At 40.6% G+C, this 5,600-nt stretch overlaps 1 long non-coding RNA gene across 1 annotated transcript; it reads left to right on the forward strand.

Moving 5' to 3' along the window:
• Positions 1 to 897: 897 nt before the first annotated feature.
• LOC134351504 (uncharacterized) lies at positions 898 to 5,128 on the forward strand. The gene is made up of 3 exons (XR_010019165.1): positions 898 to 1,059; positions 1,151 to 1,228; positions 4,584 to 5,128. It is a non-coding gene; the product is annotated as an uncharacterized LOC134351504 (long non-coding RNA).
• Positions 5,129 to 5,600: the final 472 nt, after the last annotated feature.

Below are 5,600 nucleotides of genomic sequence, written 5' to 3' on the forward strand. Positions count from 1 at the left end.
TCACTGGAGAATGTGGCCGTGTGCGGCAGTTTCTCACTCTCCCATGCTCCCTGCTCCCAAGAGAAGGTTTTTGCATTTGAGGATCTCTCTCTCCCTCGACGCTGTTGGCAGATGGTGATGGAGCAAGGTTTATTCGATGCATATTGTAGATTTGGATTCTACTTCAAGTTTAGACCATAAGACATAGGAGCAGAAATAGGCCATTTGGCCCATCGAGTCTGCTCCGCCATTCAATCATGGCTGATCCTTTTGTCTTCTCCTCCTCAACCCCAGTTCCCAGCCTTCTCCCCGTAACCTTTGATGCCATGTCCAATCAAGATCCTGTCAATCTCTGCCTTAAATACACCCACGATGTGTATTATGATGTCTTCTAGTTCTGGTCGCTCTTTTTTGTAACTACTGTGAGGTGATTTTTGAATTAGGGTGGCGTGGAGAAAATGAACACTGATGTGAACTGTACTGAAATATGCCCCGTTGATTTTGTGTTTTATATTCTCTGTTTTCACTTGCTTTTTTTTGCTGTCATTTGCATGTTTTTTTTATGTGGTGGGGAGGGGGGAGGTTCGATGTTTTTCTTTGAATGGGTTGGTTCCATGGCTCTTCTTTTCTTCATGACTGTCTGTGGGAAGACAAACCTGGTGATAAATGCACTTTTCATCTTTGAATCTATGCAGTAGCATCTTTAATATTGTGCTTCTACAGATAATCACCACACTGTCAGTGATAATTTTGTTTCAAGTTGTGACTAGAATTCCAGTAAAAACTGATGATAACAGTGAACTTTATTTTGCTGACGTTGAGGATTTATGGTCTTTGCTGAATGTTCCAAGTTAAACTGAAGCAAGTGTGTCTGATTTTACCCAACAGCCTCCTCAGTAATGGATGTATGAACTTCCATTATTTCTGGGAAGTCAAGTTTTGCCATTTATTGCACATTTATGATTCATGTAAACATCTTTAACTGAAGAAGTTTCATGGCAATGTTTACCTGGGCACGCTGAGCAAGATGAATTTTGACAGTGTTCTGTTGTCAAAGGGACTGGCAGGAAAAGATATGCTGTAAGTAAATAACTTTAATGGGGACTGTGAGATTTTAAAACATTTTGTATGTCTTGGGAACCTTTCACTTTGCAGGTGCTTTAAATTACAGGCCACCCAGATGTTCTTAACCAGGCCAATGGGTTTCTGTTGGAATTTCTACAATTATTTGGTAACCAGCAAACTCTTGGTGAGTGAAAGAAATCTTCCTGAAGCTAAAAATCTCTAGTATGCTTTAAAGAAGCATAGTAAATCTATCACTTTATATCTGCCTCTTAAGGGGGAAATGATGAATGATTGTGACTTTATGACACAAATTAGCCTTGTCACTCTGTAGCTGTGGAAGCCAATTTAGATAGAGCTGTTTGTCCAGAGTGTATTAATCTTTATAAAGAGTGGGTTAGAGGAATGGGAAGCTTTTTGTAATTGTCCAGGGCTTTGGTATGATCACAATTGGAGTATCTTTGTCTACCTTGCCAAAGATGTACTTTGCATATAGATTGTGCAGTGAAGATTCACCAGTCTTGTTCCAGGGATGTCAGGTTTACCATCAGAGAAGGGGGTAAATATTCTCGGTTTCTAGTCTTTAAGTTCTAGAAGAATGAGAGATTTCATCAGTGTTGAACACACCTTACAGGTCAGATGCTTTCCCTGAGTGATGGGTCTAAGACTGAGGCAGAGTTTGAGAATAAGGAGTAAGTTGTGAAATGAGGAGGAATTTCTTTACTCAGTTTGTGGTGAATCTGAGAAATTCTATATCCTGGGCTGCTTTGGAAACTCCATCAAAATAGTGATCGACAGATTTTTTTACACATTAAAGGCTGTTGGATCTGGAGATGATGTTGTCCAGGAGGATCTTCAGAAGTCAATTTTATGGTTATAGCCATTTTATTTAATGCCCATCATGGTACAGGTTAGGTCGGTCAGCCTGCACCAGTAAGCAAGGCAGTGAAGTAGCAATGGACCTATAACTGTAAGAAGCTGTAAGTGATTGTACTTGGCTGTAACAAAGGAATGTATGCACACGGCTTGCTTTTATACTGCAAACTGGTTTGGCCTAGTTTTAGAAAAGTAAGCCTACTTGGCAGGTACTGAATGTATCACTCTTCAGCAATGTTCCCTTTAATTAGTAATGTCCAATGTGCACAAAAATCTTGTGCTGTGCAATTTTTTGCCCAGTGACAACATGAGTGCGCTGAGTAATTTTTAAAAATTAAAACAGTATTAATAAGTCAGTTCTAAAATCTGCAGACAAATTATTGCAAACTTCACCTTGTCGATATGATCTGAATCAGAAACTGGAAAAGGAAATATGATTGTGTACGACTGTGAAATACAGTTAACATGCCAAAGAGGCAAAGGATGGCAACCTTTGTTTGCAGCTTTGTGTGCCAGTAGAAAAAGATGAGTGCACATGCACACACGCACAACTTAGAGGGAACATTGCTCTTCAGACAAAGAAACTACAGAACCTAATATACTACAAGTCACTAAAGGTCTACAGACAAACAGTGATTAAACAAACAAACAGAAATTGTGGTTATTGGCGGCAATAAAAAAGTGTGAGCCTTAGAAATAAACTTGATCATCTGGCCTTCCAAATCAAGCCAGAAGTAAGGAATTTAGGCATTTTTTTAACCCTGAGCTAAATTCAAATCAAATACTAACCATATTATTCAGAGAGCTTTCTTCCATTTAAGGAACATTGCAAGAGTTTAATTTCCTATAGCATCTCAAGATGCAGAACAATGGATACACACTTTAGTTTTTAGCTGATTAGACAACTGTCATGCACTCTTTTCAGGACTGCCTAAGAAAGATATAAATCAGCTGCAGCTTGTTCAAAATACAGCAGCAAGAATCTTAACCAAAAAAGAGAAAATCTAAGCACATTTCATTGTTTTGGCACCATTACACTGCCTACCCACGTCCTTCAGGATCAATTTTAAAATACTCTTAATTGTATATAAGGCTCTGAATAATCAAGCTCCTCCACATATTTTGACGTTTCAATCACCTTACATCCCCAATCATAATCTGAGGACTGCGAACGCTAGTTTTCTGCGTGTTCCTCGTGCCAAACATCCAAGAACTGTTGATGCGGCCTTTTGCTCTTATGCTCCAAAAATCTGGAATGCTCTACTGACTCAGAAAGGCCAGGTTAGTACTGCAGAATGTTTTAAAGCACTTCTAAAAGCCTACTTTTTAAAATTTGGCCTATTATAGGACTACTTAATGCCTGTTGACATTGATTACCTTTATATAACAACATATACTGGCACCAATGACAAACGTAAACAAGGTGAGGAGGTCCTGAAGAGAGATTTTAACGAGCTAAGTAGAAAGCTGAACCTCCAGGGTATAATCTCTGGATTGCAGCCTGTGCCACATGCCCATGAGGATAAGAATAAGATGAGTTGGCAGGTGAATGTGTGGCTGAGAAGCCGGTGCTAGGGACAGAAGTTAAGATTTATGGATCACCGGGATCTCTTCTGGGAAAGGTACGACCTGTTCAAAGGGGAAGGGGTAACACCTGAACCCAAGGGAAGTTCAATATCCCTGCAGGCAGGTTGGCTAGGGTTGTTCAGGAGAGTTTAAATTAAATTGGCAGGGGTTGGGTGCCAGAGTGATGGTGTTGAGGCTGAAGTAGTTTGCTTACAAAGGTAATACGTATTGAGAATCCGAGCAAGGGGAGGATGATGATAGGGAACAAATGCTGTCGACAGGACGAGTTGCAATGTAAAAGGTTGAAAGGGGTGAATATGGCACTGAAGTGTTATATTTGAATGCACAGAGTATACGGAATAAGATCGATGAACTTGTAGCGCAGTTGCAGATTGGCAGGTATGATGTTGTAGGCATCACTGAATCATGGCTGAATGAATATTATAACTCCAAAGGGACACAATATACCAAAAGGACAGGCAGGAAAGCAGAGGGGATGGCAATGCTCTGTTGGTAAAAAATGAAATCAAATCAAGAGAAAGAGGTGACATAGGGTCAGAAGGTGTTGAATCTTTGTGGCTAAAACTAAGGAACTGCAAGGGTAAAAAGACCCAGATGGAATTAGTATACAGACCCCCAAACAGTAGTAAGGATGTGGTCTACAAACTACAGTGGGAGATAGAAAATGCATGCCAGGAAGGCAATGTTACAATTGTCATGGAGGATTTCAATAAGCAGGTTGTTGCCGGATCCCAAGAGGGGGAATTTCTAGAATGCCTATGAGATGGCTTTTTAGAGCACCTCATGGTTGAGCCCGCTAGGGGAATCAGCTATTCTGGATGAACTGAAATTGATTAGAGAGTTAAGGTAAAAGAACCCTTAGCGGAGGTGATCATAATATGATCAATTTCACTCTGAAACTTGAGATGGAGAAGCTAAAATCAGATGTATCAGTATTACAGTGGAGTAAAGGGACTATAGAGGAACGAAAGGACAAAATTGTTGGACTGAGCTACGATGGTGCTCGACAGCGACCTCTTCGAGCTCATCTGCAAAAACAGATTAATTTCACCTTAATGTCTCTCTTTTTCCTTTTCAAGGTATATAAAGGTTCTGTCAAAGACCCTGACCTAGATCTACACTCAAACTTTGATGCTTTGCAGTGATGGGGCTCACCGACAGGCGGTTTTTTGATATCCCAAGGACACAACCAAGAAGACAAGCATGACTTCTGAGCCTTTGTGGCCCTGCAGTGGAGTTGATTCTGTGCTTAGGCCACTGACTGAAGCATCGTAAGAGAAAACAGAACATCAGGAACAGTGGATTAGCTGTCTGGGGCATTATAGTCAGATCGTACTCTTTCTCTCTCTTTTTCTTTCGTTGGTTGGGGAAAGTTTCTTGCTGATTTTCGAGTTGCAGAACTTGGAAAAAAAAGTGACACAGCAAACTTTAACACCGTAAACTAGCGAGTTGTTTGTTTTTGTTGGTCTCCCTTCCCGCCATTAAAGGGTGACAGCTCTCTGCCCTTTTATTAGAGAAAGAGACAGAACCTATGTTATGTTGAAATGTCTGGTGAACAATTAATTTTTGTTGTACTGTAGATCATGGCCTTTCTTGGGAGCTTTGCTATTGTTTGCTTTCTGGGTGGAGAGTGCTGATGCTTTTGTTTTGCTGAAGTAAGTGGGGGGAGGGGAGGGTCATTGTTTGGCTGCTGCTTCTGCTTGGGGGGGTGCTTTGGAGTTTTAACAATTTTTACTGTCACTCAATTCTTTGAGGTACTCTTCTGTTTTCATGGATGCATGTGATGAACAGGAATTTCTGGCTGTGTACTGCATATATATTCTCTGATATTAAATGGAACTACTAAACTATGGGAAAGGAGAGGCCAGAATTGATTGGAAAAGAACACTGGCAAGGATGACAGCAGAGCAGCAATAGCTGGAATTTCTGGAAGCAATTCGGAAGGCACAAGATATATACATCCCAAAGAGGAAGAAGTATTCTAAAGGCAAGATGACACACCCTGGTTAACAAAAGAAGTAAAAGCCAACATAAAAGCCAAAGAGAGGGCATACAATAGGGCAAAAATTTGTGGGAAGTTAGAGGATTGGGAAGCT

This window comes from Mobula hypostoma, chromosome 1 (assembly GCF_963921235.1).
Source record: "Mobula hypostoma chromosome 1, sMobHyp1.1, whole genome shotgun sequence".
Lineage (NCBI taxonomy): Eukaryota > Metazoa > Chordata > Chondrichthyes > Myliobatiformes > Myliobatidae > Mobula > Mobula hypostoma.